At 39.5% G+C, this 14,707-nt stretch overlaps 1 protein-coding gene and 1 pseudogene across 4 annotated transcripts in view; one reads left to right on the forward strand and one right to left on the reverse strand.

Moving 5' to 3' along the window:
- Positions 1-14,707, forward strand: part of NLGN1 (neuroligin 1) — a 969,997-nt gene that overhangs the window by 708,776 nt on the left and 246,514 nt on the right. The window lies entirely within an intron of this gene.
- On the reverse strand, positions 3,685-6,797 carry LOC147379550 (zinc finger protein with KRAB and SCAN domains 2 pseudogene; annotated as a pseudogene).

The following is a 14,707-nucleotide window of genomic DNA, read 5'->3' on the forward strand; positions in this document are numbered from 1 at the left end:
TTCTGCATTTCTTTTCCATGGGGATGGTCTTGATCCCTGTCTCCTGTACAATGTCACGAACCTCATTCCATAGTTCATCAGTCACTCTATCTATCAGATCTAGGCCCTTAAATCTATTTCTCACTTCCACTGTATAATCATAAGGGATTTGATTATGATACCATAATCAGATTTGATTACGATACCATACCTGAATGGTCTAGTGATTTTCCCTACTTTCTTCAATTTAAGTCTGAATTTGACATAAGGAGTTCATGGTCTGAGCCACAGTCAGCTCTTAGTCTTGTTTTTGCTGACTGTATAGAGCTTCTCCATCTTTGGCTGCAAAGAATATAATCAATCTGATTTCGGTGTTGACCATCTGGTGATGTCCATGTGTAGAGTCTTCTCTTGTGTTGTTGGAAGAGGGTGTTTGTTATGACCAGTGAATTTTCTTGGCAAAACTCTATTAGTCTTTGTCCTGCTTCATTCCGTATTCCAAGGCCAAATTTGCCTGTTACTCCAGGTGTTTTTTGACTTCCTACTTTTGCCTTGCGGTCCCCTATAATGAAAAGGACATCTTTTTGGGGTGTTAGTTCTAAAAGGTCTTATAGGTCTTCATAGAAGTGTTCAACTTCAGCTTCTTCAGTGTTACTGGTTGGGGCATAGACTTGGATTACTGTGATATTGAATGGTTTGCCTTGGAAACGAACAGAGATCATTCTGTCGTTTTTGAGATTGCATCCAAGTACTGCATTTTGGACTCTTTTGTTGACCATGATGGCCGCTCCATTTCTTCTGAGGGATTCCTACTTGCATTAGTAGATATAATGGTCATCTGAGTTAAATTCACCCATTCCATACCATTTCAGTTAGCTGATTCCTAGAATATCGACATTCACTCTTGCCATCTCTTGTTTGACCACTTCCAATTTGCCTTGATTCATGGACCTGACATTCCAGGTTCCTATGCAATATTGCTCTTTACAGCATCAGACCTTGCTTCTATCACCATGGAGCCAAAGCAAAAAAAAAAAGAATACTCCATGCCTACTCTTATCCTATTCCCAAAGCCGCGTGTAAGAATTTTTAGAGTTATAGCATTCTGTCAGAGCAATATTATTTTTAGGGGGATAGTGTAATGTGGAAGAAAGTACCTTGAAATCAACATTAAAAGCCAAAAAAAAAAAAAGCTTAGGTGTGTCTCCTGCCTTCAAGACTTAATATCATGCAGGGAGGGACAAATTTCTCACTATTCCTGAGTCTCAGTCTGCTCATCAAAAACCGGATTGGAGTTCCTCGTTCCACTCAGTTTCAGGGTCATTATGATGATTAAATATGGTGATGAAAGAATTTTGCAAACTGTGAAGCAAAATTATTGTTTTAATTTTTAAAATTTATGCCCTTAGTGGGCTTACAAACACTATTTCACTAATTGCGATACTAATTATAAATGCAGCTTTTGACACTGGCTATATAGTTTTGACTTCATATTTATAGTACTTTTTCCAGTTGCTTTTACTGGACTTTTATTAGTTTGAAATCATTCTAAGTAAACCAGTGATGCAGATGCTTAAACTGTACACCCTCACACTCTATGAGAAAGACTCTATGATTATCCCTTCTTTAAAGATGCAGAATTTAAAGCTTAACAAGGTTAAATAATTTGCCCAAGGAAACCTGAGCAAAGACCTATCCCTAGAAATCAGGCTCTTAACCATGATAACTTACAGCCTGTTTTCCCAGAAATACATTTAGATAATTTACACTGATGTAATAAGTGTATTGGGTGGTTCCTTATGTCTGCTCTTTCCCCTCTTCATGCTACATTCTCTTTCAAATGTATTTTCTTACTAAGAGCAGAATAGTTTTTCTTGCTCTCTTTTATAGATTCAGGTTTTGGAGGTTCTGAAAGCAAGTCATATGGATGGGAACAAAGATAGACTGGAAGATCTTTTTTAATCTTTCCCGTCTGAGAATATTTTTTTCCTTTTATTGAATTATATGTAGTACAGAATTATCATTCATATGTCATTTAAACAGTCTACTTCAGCTTTTTCCTACTAATTCAGCATTATAATTTTCTTAAAAGATAAGTAAACCATAAATCTTTCATTGGAGCAGGTTTTACTTTCAATACAAAGGGGAATTCAAAGTTCTCACCATAGAAGTTCTCTGAGACTAGTATATATAATGGGATTTTTATGGTTACTCCTCGAAGATAAATGGCCATTTCTGTTTCTATTTTTCTGTAAGGAACCATTTAATAAAACATTAAATTCCTGTATGTCATTTGCTAATAAGCTCAAGTGCTATATTTTAGACTTAAGAAAACCATTCTCCTTTCAGGCATTTTAATAAATTGAGAAACCTTGTCATTTATTATGGTAAACATGAACTTCATCAAATTAATAATAGGGGACTTCTAATTTATCTTTGGTTGCTTTCATTTTCTTGGGGATGCAGTATTTATAATATGACTTTTAAGCCATGTATATATATATTTTTCATTTTTCTACATTAAGATTAATTATTTGCTGATTGACAGTTTGAGTTGAGTCCTATTTTCCTCCTGCCTAATTACATCTAATCGTTTTGTTATCCTTCTGTAATTTCATGACAACTCTACTGAAAGTATTGTGACTGTAGATTGATGTTACACAGCCTCTTATATTCTTGTGATTTAGGGCCTATTAATGGCAGACTGGGGAAAAAATAACAAGAACTTAATTGGTTTTAAATTGGCCTTAAATTGTAATTAGAGGAGAAGAGAAGTAAGTCATAACTTAGGTGTTTTTTATCACAACAAAATTTAGAGGCATTGATGTGTCAGGGCACTGTTTTTGTGGGGGGAAGGGAAACTTCCTAGTAATTAAACATGTGTTAATGCTGCAGTGCTTAGCAGAAAAAGAAGCCAGCATGTGTAAGATGCTGATGAACCTTAATTTGCAGGGACTCTGAACATCTCATACTAAGAGTCCAGCTGTAGGTCTGGTGATAGCCAGGCAGAAAGTTGAACATATAATTATATATATATATATACACACAAAATCTTTCACCAAGACACAGGACATAAAATTTAGTTGCTTGGCAACTGGATTTGAGGAATGCCCCTCCATGTAGTTTTCTAATCCTTAAATATTTTTGTTATATAATAATATATATATATACCTCCTTATATATTATTATTACCACTGATAGCCAGCTCTGGCTCAAAGTAACCTTGATCCTGCAATGGTCTTGGTTTGGATGTCCATGGGAGGGCAGTCTGGTTGCCACATCTGTCATCTGTTGATTCTCCAGAGTTGTTTCTGGTCATTTAACTGGCTAAGTGGGGATCCGTTTTTTGTTCCCTTCAACTGTCCATCTAAATCTGTTGCAAGCCTCAATCCAAAAAAAAAAAAAAAAAATGACCTTCTAATATAGAGATGAGTCATCTTCAGTCAAGGGAATTATTATTATTACATTTGCTGGATATAGTTATAAAATTAGATCCTCTGGGGGTGGTGGTGGTAAATTATTTCCTTTAATTTGCTAAAACCTCTTACCTCTTTTACAATAGAAAGGAGATAGTCTTAGATGATGAAAAGAAGTCCTTGTGAAGTCAAAAATAGAAGAAAAAGTAAAATATTTGGATTAGTATTGGTTGTGAGTATTGGATTAGTATTAGAAGGAGAAGAACAGACTAATCAAGAAAGAGGCAGAGGTGAGAACAGAATCCAAGCCTTTAGCTTATTTATATTCTCAAGCTTATCTTGGAAATGACACTTTATAGCTAAGAAAAGATTGCTTCCGAGAGTGAGATCAGGGTAAAATGGCTAAGTGGACAGTTAGGAAGAGAAGAGCTCATCATTATAAAGTCTACCTGAAGTCATCAGTTTCTTCCCCTTGAGGGCGTTCTCCGGGGAGCAGAATACTGGCAGGGGTGGCAGCAGCTTTTCTCTGACATGAACCTCCCGATGTTTAATGAGCACAAAACTCTTGCTGAAATGTCTGCCACACTGGCTGCACCTGTAGGGCTTCTCCCCGGTGTGTACTCGCCGGTCCTCGCAAAATCTCCTACAGTTATTGAAACTTTTCTCACAGTCCACACACTTGTAGGGATTCTTGCCAGTGTGGACTCTCTGGTGGGCACTGAAGTGCGAACTGTTGGTGAAGCTCCTCCTGCACTCACCGCACTGGTAGGGCTTCTGTCCAGTGTGGGTTCTCTGGTGTATAATGAGACTGGAGCTCTGGCTGCAGCATTTCCCACACTCTCCACATGTGTAGTTTTTCTCTCCTGTATGAATTCTCTGGCGGGCACCAAAGCTGGAGGAGTCGTAAAGCTTTTCCCGCAGTTGAGACATTTAAAAGGCTTTTCCCCAGTGTGGATTCTTTGGTGTTGGACTAGACTCCTGCTTCTACCAAAGCACTTCCCACAGACACTGCACTTAGAAGGGTTTTCCTTCTGGTGGGTCATGCGGCACATGAGACGCTCACTCCTTCTAAAGCTTTCTCCATAATCTGAGGAGCCGGAAGGGCCTCTTCCCCACAAAAGGCCTCTGACACACTATGGCTTTCCCCAAATCTCGAGGCTGATGCACCAGTTTTCCCTGTCCAATTCCATGAAGGTTTTCCCACTGTCTTCCTGAGATGTAATCCCTTTTATGATATTTACCTGGATCAACATTCTGGAAAACGACCCTTTTAGACTTTTCTACGAATGCCGTATGCTGCTCCATGTCCTTACAGATTACCTGTGTTGTTTCCTCTTTGATACTACTTTCAATTTCAAAATCACTCGGGTTTTGCAGTAAACCTGGAGGTCCCTGGAATTCTGGTTCTTGTATGATTTCCTCCTCACTCATTCTCTCGCTGCCAGAATCTTCAACAAGTGCCTCCTGGGAGTCCTCCTCAGGTTCCCAGCCTGTAGATTCCTGAGGTTCAATTTCCATGATGTCTGTTTCTTGAACTGAGGACGATGGGGCTTCTTCTGGGGAAATGGTGGGAGAAGCAGATGCCCGAGAGTTAATCAGGGCATCCATCTCCTTGTAGGATCTGCAGGAGTCTAGCACATGACCATTTTTCACTTTGAGGTGACTCTTCTGAAGGCTTTTGAACTTGGTCTGGCACTGTTCCAGAGTTTGGAGGAAGCCACACTCTCGAAGCTGCTCAGCCACGGTCCCATACCACTTGCTCTTCCGATGACAGGCTTGCAGCACTTCATAAGACCAAGTCTCATGGAGGATGTCAAGGAAAGTCTTGGTTTCCTTGTAGCCCCCATGCACACCACTCAGGTTTTGAAATATGACAGGGCCACCATGAAGCTCAGGCTTCCAGATAAACTCAACGCCCATTTCATCACCATCAGACTCCTCTGCAGCTTCTTCCTCCTCCACCAAATTGATCTGTTCTTCAGCACTGATGCCAGTTCTCTTCAGTTTGGGGAGAGACAGATCTCCCTTGGCTTATCTGTGGATGAAACATGTGCTGCAGGATTCAACAAAGTGCCCATGTCCTCAAAGAAGGCACAGGGTGCTAGCACATGGCCATTTCTCACTTTTCGGTAACTCTTCCGCAGATTTTTGAACTTGGTCCGACACTGTTCTGGTGTTCGAAGGAAGCCACATTCTCTCAACTGTTACTAATCCAATACCGTGACACTGACTGTGATTTTGAGGGAAGAGAGTTGTAGCTAAGATTTCTTTGCATCTGTAGTGAAGTGACTGTAGAATTCAGTAACAATACAGATGGCAAATGGTAACAAGGCAGATAAGAATATATTTACCGGTATTTTTTACGCCTCCTTTGTCAGGTGAATGAGCTCAGAATCTTTTATATCATTATTCATGTAAAAGCAGGATGTGCATGGGGAATTAGGCAGAGAGGCAGTTTTTATTTTCACAGTTGACTTTTTAGAATTATGAAAACTTCACTTCTTTAACTCCATTTGCTTGTACATCGTTTTGACACATTCTGTAATGAAATTTTATGGCAAGGTAAAGCATTTATACTGGAAAGTACCTATTTCAGTTAAATTAGATAAAAGCACATGAATTGGACATCATTCCCATTCCACTGCAGATGAATCTCACTTTTACAGAATTTGGAAAAGAGCATTAAGAGTGCTATGTTATAGCACTAATAAAGAGATTTATGTATTTCATCTTGCTTCTTTCATGCCATTTCCCAGAGCCCATGAAATTGCCTGAAACACAATAGGTAAATACTCATAAGTATTTGTTGAAGAATTCCTAAATAAGTAGATGAATACTAATCAAAAACTACTTGACTATATGGTTTGCACATATAGTCTTGCACATATATATTTTAACATTAATAAAATATTATTCTCCTATCACTAATTTTAACTGACCTACTTCTGCCAGAAGGTGTGAGGATAGTTTGGAAATACATATGTTATTGCATGATTACTGTGGAAAAAATTTATTCCTTACAGTAGTCTATGCCATTTTTTGAAGAATTTTAAGCAGCAAATTTCTATGCAGGAATCTCTAAAGCACTGAATTTGTCGATACTTCCTTGTCTATAGATAATTTCTGGTACCAAAGGTTCAGCATATCCTTGGGCAAGATATTGAGAACTTTTAAAGCAAATGCCAGGTCTTTCACATTCAACCCTGCAGGCTTGAGGATGAAATGTGAGTAATCTGATCTACAAATATATTCACAAATATGTATAACAGCTGTATGTAGAGAGAATATGAGCAGTTTCCCATTGCTGTTTAATACTTTTCTGAGCTTCCACAATGTGCCTGGTGCTAACTGGGGCACCTCAATTATTCTCCATCTGTGCTCACTACCAAAGCTGCCAGCCATCATACTGCTCGGGCCCTGACGCCTGTGGCAGAGAGCCTGGCAGGGTAAATGGTGCGATCTAGTATTTCTTCCTGGGTAGCCTTGCTAGTTAACCTACTCTTTGTGCCCAGTATTGACTTAGACCATGAAATAAAGCCATGGGTTAGCATGGACTCAAAGGCAACTTTGCATAGAGGAGATAACTATGTTGGAATTCCACATAAGAGTATTTTCAGTGCCAATGGGACAGGATGGCTTAAGAGCAAAATTGCTATAAATGAAGGTGTTCTAGGGGAGTGTGGGGCAAGTTTAGTAATCAAACCTGTGGATAGATTATAAAATGCATCAGCCTCTACTCCCAGTTTTGTTGTTGTTGTTTAGTCACTATGTCATGTCAGACTCTGTGACCCCATGGACTGTAGCCTGCCAGGCTCCTCTGTCCATGGGATTTACCAGACAAGCATACTGGAGTGGGTTGCCATTTCCTTCTCCAGGAGATCGTTCCTACCTAGGGATCAAGCCTGCATCTCCTGCTTGGAAGGTAGATTCTTTACCACTGAAGCTCCTGTGAAGCCATTCCCAATGTTCAGTTCAATTCAGTTCAGTTGTTCAGTTGTGTCTGACTCACTTCCTATTAAATAGTGTGCTATATCAAATCAGATAGACTTTTCTGCAAAAACCCTGGGAAAATCATACTTTTTCTTTAACCTAACAGCCATGCTGCAATCTTGAGACTACAGTTGGTGAAAATTAAAACCTATGACTTCTGGCAATATTTGAATCAAGTCATATGCCTTCTGACTTATGATGACCCCAAGTTGTTTCATGAGAATCCATGAAGTGGCAAGCTCTGTGCAGTAAGCTCTACATGGATTATTATTCCTAATTCTTTCAATAACTATGCAAATTAGTTGTTATTCCTAACTGACAGGAAGAAACTAAGGCACAGAGGAGTTAAGTAATTGTGCTGAGTTTGCATGGCTATAAAGCGTCTAAGCTGGAGATTTGAACCTGGCTGTATATGACAGTATAACTCACATTCTTGTACACACTGTGTCTAAGGACTCAAAGCCCTCGTGGATTTAGAACTGATTTCTGTGACTTCTGAATTCTCATCTTTGTCCTCTTTAAAACTGCTGATGAGTGTGTGAGTTGGAGAAAAAATTACTTAGCTCTCCTAAGGACATAGAAAGTAGTAATCATGGTACCACCAATGTTGGGCTAGAGGCCTTCAATTCAGAGTCATTTTTATTTTTCATTTCTCTTTCCACATGGTACTCAGTATATACTCTGTAATAAAAACTTGAGTTGGGGGACTATGGTAGGGGGAGCAGTGAATTGGAATGTTTTCCCTTTTCCAGCTAAACCTGAACAAGCCATTTTATCTCATATGTTAGCAGATCACATAACTTCGACTATGTGATAAATTGGACTTTTTGAGCTGATGTGAAAATAGAGAAAAAGGAAAAAAAGAGGAAGGGCAGGAAAAGAGAAAATGTGAAACAAACCCTGGAAATGATTCAAAAGTACAAAAAGAAGAATCAGAACATGTGTTCTCCTCTACTTTCCTTGAGCAGTAACAAGTAGAAATAAACATTTCCTTGAGGCTTTTTCCCCTTTACTCTCGCTCCCCAAGCAAATGTTCATTTTTCTTGAAGGAGATTGCTGATCAGAATCAAATTCTCCCTTCCTCTTTCTTGCCACATCCCATCCTGCCCTACAATTCAACTTGCTTACTCCTACACCTTCAAGATTCCTCCACTTTCAGTCAATCAATCATGAGGAGAGCCATGCTCTAATTTTGTGCTTTTCACATTCTTAACTTACTTTACAATGGGATTTTGAGGTGCTTTTTGCTGGCTCGAGCTGATAAGAAAAAATATATATATAAGAGTGTTGGCTTCTTGAGCTTACATCAATGTTGTGAATTATATAATGAAACCTGTCTGGGTTGGAATTCTAAAGCTATTATCCTCCCAGCACTGAGATAGGACACCAAAAGAACTGTTTAGGATCTCTTAGCCATTTATAGCTTGATAAGTCAGTTTCTTTTCCTCTTAAAAAAAGGTTTGTTGAGAGTTAGTTATTCAACTTACCACATTGTCAATATTTTGCATTACCAGCCCTTGGGGAACACACTAAATCCTAAGGTATGATTTCTCCATAAGGTTATTCTGCCTCTTAAATGAGGTCTCAATATCTATTCTAGTGGTGTTTGAAAAGTTTTCACTTGGGATCTTCTGTGACCTTGGTGTTGTGTGCCATTTGTGCATCATTAAAAGGTTGTAATGAAGTTCTGCCGCACACAGATTGTAAAAGGTCAAGCAGAAAGTTAGGAGCCAATGAGGTTGGGAAGAAAAATTGTGCTTGCTGCAGAAGTTGAGGGATTCATTATATTGATGCTATGGGGTTTTCAGCAGAGTAATAACTGGGTTAGCAATAGAATGTAAATCTTCTCAGCCACTTAGTCTGAATCTGCTTCTTCTTGATTTGTGGGGATATATTTTTAACAGAGTACAAGGAAAGTCATTACACTCAGAGGAAAGCCAGTAGAATTGGTAAATGCACTATAGATGGTTCAGCCATAAAGAAGAGTAGAACCGGAGGAATAAAAGCATATCAGCCTTCCTAGTTGCCACTCAAAGAATTATTGTCAACCCCTATGAAATAATAGTCTCTGAAGAACTTTGCATAAGTGATTACTTTTATTCTTAAAAGGATATATACATTGTTGTTTTTAGCTTCAGTAGTTCAGAAGTACAAATATAGCTAATTAAACTGTTTAAAATAATCAACAAAATTAATTAAATGGATTTGAGATAAAACATATAAAAATAGCAGCAAATTCAAGCCAATTTATTAAGGACCAGTAAGACAAGCTAGTGAGGTCCTGACTACTGTAAAAGGAAAAGAAACTTTAAAGTTACTGGTTCTCTACTAAATATTCTCTGGATGCATTTCTTAAAATGAAATTCTAGAAATTATGTGCAAAAGTGCAGCAGTTGATTGCATGTCTCACAAGCTTACATATGGAGTGAAATAATTTCTTCTTTAAACAAGCCCCAAACCATCTGTTGACTTAAGTCAATTCTCTGAATTTTATTTGGAAATAATTGGAAGTCTAGATATTCTATAAGACTGGCTCAATGTTTTTATTTAATTTATTCATGAGGTTTTATGTATGTGTATATGAGGGGAGAAGGATCAGTTCAGTTCAGTTCAGTCACTCAGTCATGCCCAACTCTTTGCGACCCTATGAATCGCAGCATGCCAGGCCTCCTTGTCCATCACAAACTCCTGGAGATCACTAAGACTCATGAACATCGAGTCAGTGATGCCATCCAGCCATCTCATCCTCTGTCATCCCCTTCTCCTGCCACCAATCCCTCCCAGCATCAGAGTCTTTTCCAATGAGTCAACTCTTCGCATGAGGTGGCCAAAGTACTGGAGTTTCAGCTTCAGCATCATTCCCTCCAAAGAAATCCCAGGGCTGAACTCCTTCAAAATGGACTGGTTGGATCTCCTTGCAGTCCAAGGAGTCTTCTCCAACACCACAGTTCAAAAGCATCAGTTCTTCAGCGCTCAGCCTTCTTCACAGTCCAACTCTCACATCCATACATGACCACAGGAAAAACCATAGCCTTGACTAGACGGACCTTTGTTGGCAAAGTAATGTCTCTGCTTTTCAATATGCTATCTAGGTTGGTCATAACTTTCCTTCCAAAGAGTAAGCGTCTTTTAATTTCATGGCTGCAATCACCATCTGCAGTGATTTTGGAGCCCAAAAAATAAAGTCTGACACTGTTTCCACTGTTTCCCCATCTATTTCCCATGAAGTGATGGGACCAGATGCCATGATCTTCGCTTTCTGAACGTTGAGCTTTAAGCCAACTTTTTCACTCTCCACTTTCACTTTCATCAAGAGGCTTTTGAGTTCCTCTTCACTTTCTGCCATAAGGGTGGTGTCATCTGCATATCTGAGGTTATTGATATTTCTCCCGGCAATCTTTATTCCAGCTTGTGTTTCTTCCAGTCCAGCGTTTCTCATGATGTACTCTGCATATAAGTTAAATAAACAGGGTGACAATATACAGGTTTGAGGTACTCCTTTTCCTATTTGGAACCAGTCTGTTGTTCCATGTCCAGTTCTAACTGTTGCTTCCTGACCTGCATACAGATTTCTCAAGAGGCAGATCAGGTGGTCTGGTATTCCCATCTCTGTCAGAATTTTCCACAGTTTATTGTGATCCACACAGTCAAAGGCTTTGGCATAGTCAATAAAGCAGAAATAGATGTTTTTCTGGAACTCTCTTGCTTTTTCCATGATCCAGCAGATGTTGGCAATTTGATCTCTGGTTCCTCTGCCTTTTCTAAAACCAGCTTGAACATCAGGAAGTTCACGGTTCACATATTGCTGAAGCCTGGTTTGGAGAATTTTGAGCATTACTTTACTAGCATGTGAGATGAATGCAATTGTGTGGTAGTTTGAGCATTCTTTGGCATTGCCTTTCTTTGGGATTGGAATGAAAACTGACGTTTTCCAGTCCTGTGGCCACTTCTGAGTTTTCCAAATTTGCTGGCATATTGAGTGTAGCACTTTCACAGCATCATCTTTCAGGATTTGAAAGAGCTCAACTGGAATTCCATCACCTCCACTAGCTTTGTTCGTAGTGATTCTTTCTAAGGCCCACTTGACTTCACATTCCAGGATGTCTGGCTCTAGGTGAGTGATCATACCATCGTGATTATCTGGGTCTTGAAGCTCTTTTTTGTACAGTTCTTCTATGTATTCTTGCCACCTCTTTTTAATATCTTCTGCTTCTGTTAGGTCCATACCATTTCTGTCCTTAATCAAGCCCATCTTTGCATGAAATGTTCCCTTGGTATCTCTAATTTTCTTGAAGAGATCTCTAGTCTTTCCCATTCTGTTGTTTTGCTCTATTTCTTTGCATTGATCACTGAGGAAGGCTTTCTTATCTCTTCTTGCTATTCTTTGGAACTCTGCATTCATATGTTTATATCTTTCCTTTTCTCCTTTGCTTTTCGCTTCTCTTCTTTTCACAGCTATTTGTAAGGCCTCCCCAGACAGCCATTTTACTTTTCTGCATTTCTTTTCCGTGGAGATGGTCTTGATCCCTGTCTCCTGTACAATGTCACGAACCTCATTCCATAGTTCATCAGGCACTCTATCAGATCTAGGCCCTTAAATCTATTTCTCACTTCTACTGTATAACCATAAGGGATTTGATTTAGGTCATACCTGAATGGTCTAGTGATTTTCCCTACTTTCTTCAATTTAAGTCTGAATTTCGTAATAAGGAGTACATGGTCTGAGCCACAGTCAGCTCCCGGTTTTGTTTTTGTTGACTGTATAGAGCCTCTCCATCTTTGGCTGCAAGGAACATAATCAATCTGATTTTGGTGTTGACCATCTGGTGATGTCCCTGTGTAGAGTCTTCTCTTGTGTTGTTGAAAGAGGGTATTTGCTATGACCAGTGCATTTTCTTGGCAAAACTCTATTAGTCTTTGCCCTGCTTCATTCCGTATTCCAAGGCCAAATTTGCCTGTTACTCCAGGTGTTACTTGACTTCCTACTTTTGCATTCCAGTCCCCTATAATGAAAAGGACATCTTTTTTGGGTGTTAGTTCTAAAAGGTCTTGTAGGTCTTCATAGAACCGTTCAACTTCAGCTTTATCAGCGTTACTGATTGGGGCATAGATTTAGATTACCGTGATACTGAATGGTTTGCCTTGGAAACGAACAGAGATCATTCTGTCGTTTTTGAGATTGCATCCAAGTACTGCATTTCAGACTCTTTTGTTGATCTTGATGGCTACTCCATTTCTTCTAAGGGATTCCTGTCAGCAGTAGTAGATATAATGGTCATCTGAGTTAAATTCACCCATTCCAGTCCATTTCAGTTCGCTGATTTCTAGAATGTTGACATTCACTCTTGCCATCTCTTGTTTGACCACTTCCAATTTGCCTTGATTCATGGACCTGACATTCCAGGTTCCTATGCAATATTGCTCTTTACAGCATCGGACCTTGCTTCTATCACCAGTCACATCCACAACTGGGTACTGTTTTGCTTTGGCTCCATCCCTTCATTCTTTCTGGAGCTATTTCTCCACTGATCTCTAGTAGCATATTGGGCACCTACTGACCTGGGGAGTTCCTTTTTCAGTATCCTATCATTTTGCCTTTTCAAGGCAAGAATACTGAAGTGGTTTGCCATTCCCTTCTCCACTGGACCACATTCTGTCAGATCTCTTCACCATGACCCACCCGTCTTGGGTTGCCCCACGGACATGGCTTAGTTTCATTGAGTTAGACAAGGCTGTGGTCCTAGTGTGATTAGATTGACTAGTTTTCTGTGAGTATGGTTTCAGTGTGTCTGCCCTCTGATGCCCTCTGCCAACACCTACCATCTTACTTGGGTTTCTCTTACCTTGGACATAGGGTATCTCTTCACGGCTGCTCCAGCAAAGTGCAGCCACTGCTCCTTACCTTGGATGAGGGGTATCTCCTCACCGCCTCACTTCCTGACCTTCAACGTGGGATAGCACCTCTAGGCCCTTCTGCACCCGTGCAGCCACCGCTCCTTGGACGTGAGGTTGGTCCTCCCGGCCGCCGCCCCTGGCCTCAGGCATGGGGTAGCTCCTCCCAGCTGCCACCCCTGACCTCGGACTTGGGTAGCTCTTCTCTAAGAAACCTTTTTCTTCAGAAGGATAAAGAGTCGGTAAGATATGTCATAATATTAAAACTATTATTAGGCATTTTAACTTGACTCAAATCCATTGATTTAAGTTGAATGATTTAAAAGTTTTAGAAAAATAAAAATGACGTTTTAGAAAGCTTTGAAATTTGGGAATGAAGGACAATGGGAGTCACAGAAATTTTTTTTCAAAAACTTGTTTTGTTGTAATTATCAAGGGATAAAGTATTAGACCAAAACTTATGGTAGAAAAGCTACCTGTAATTTGATTTGCAATAGGTGGCATTCTGTTTTTATAAAAATTGATTTATTTTCTTTATCAAAACTTTATAAATGGCTTCCTCGGGCCAGGTAGAGTTTGAGTATCTCTCCAGTTCAGTTCAGTTCAGTTGTCACTCAGTTGTGTCCGACTCTTTGTGACCCCATGAATCGCAGCACGTCAGGCCTCCCTGTCCATCACCAACTCCCAGAGTTCACTCAAACTCATGTCCATCGAGTTGGTGATGCCATCCAGTCATCTCATCCTCTGTCGTCCCCTTCTCCTCCTGCCCCCAACCCCTCTCAGCATCAGAGTCTTTTCCAATGAGTCAACTCTTCGCATGAGGTGGCCAAAGTATTGGAGTTTCAGCTTCAGCATCAGTCCTTTCAATGAACACCCAGGACTGATCTCTTTTAAGATGGACTGGTTGGATCTCCTTGCAGTCCAAGGGACTCTCAAGAGTCTTCTCCAACACCACAGTTCAAAAGCATCAATTCTTTGGCGCTCAGCTTTCTTCACAGTCCAACTCTCACATCCACACATGACCACCGGGAAAACCATAGCCTTATCTCTTGCCATCATTCAAATATGGCAATGCCAATATTTAAAAAAAATTTGTATCCAAAAATTCTAACTGATTAAATATCAACTAAGAATTCAATGATTTCAAAGTGTTCCTTGAGAGGAAAGCAATAATTGGATGAATGGGAATGTTATATCACAGTCCTTTAGAAGTAGAACTTCTATGCTTCATTCATTAATATAGTCTCATTGTTCGGAGGAGATAGATATCTTTTCTATCTAGATTTTTTTCTCCAAAATATAAATACTATTGAAATCATTGTCTTTGTGATAAGGAAACATAGTCATTTATTGATATGTTATTTATTACTTTAAAACTGCTTTTTCTATTAAAATTTGTGTAAGCAAAATACTTTGGTTACTAATTTAAC

This window comes from Bos grunniens, chromosome 1 (assembly GCF_055505025.1).
Source record: "Bos grunniens cultivar Pamir isolate PY7600 chromosome 1, Bosgru_T2T1.0, whole genome shotgun sequence".
Classification (NCBI taxonomy): domain Eukaryota; kingdom Metazoa; phylum Chordata; class Mammalia; order Artiodactyla; family Bovidae; genus Bos; species Bos grunniens.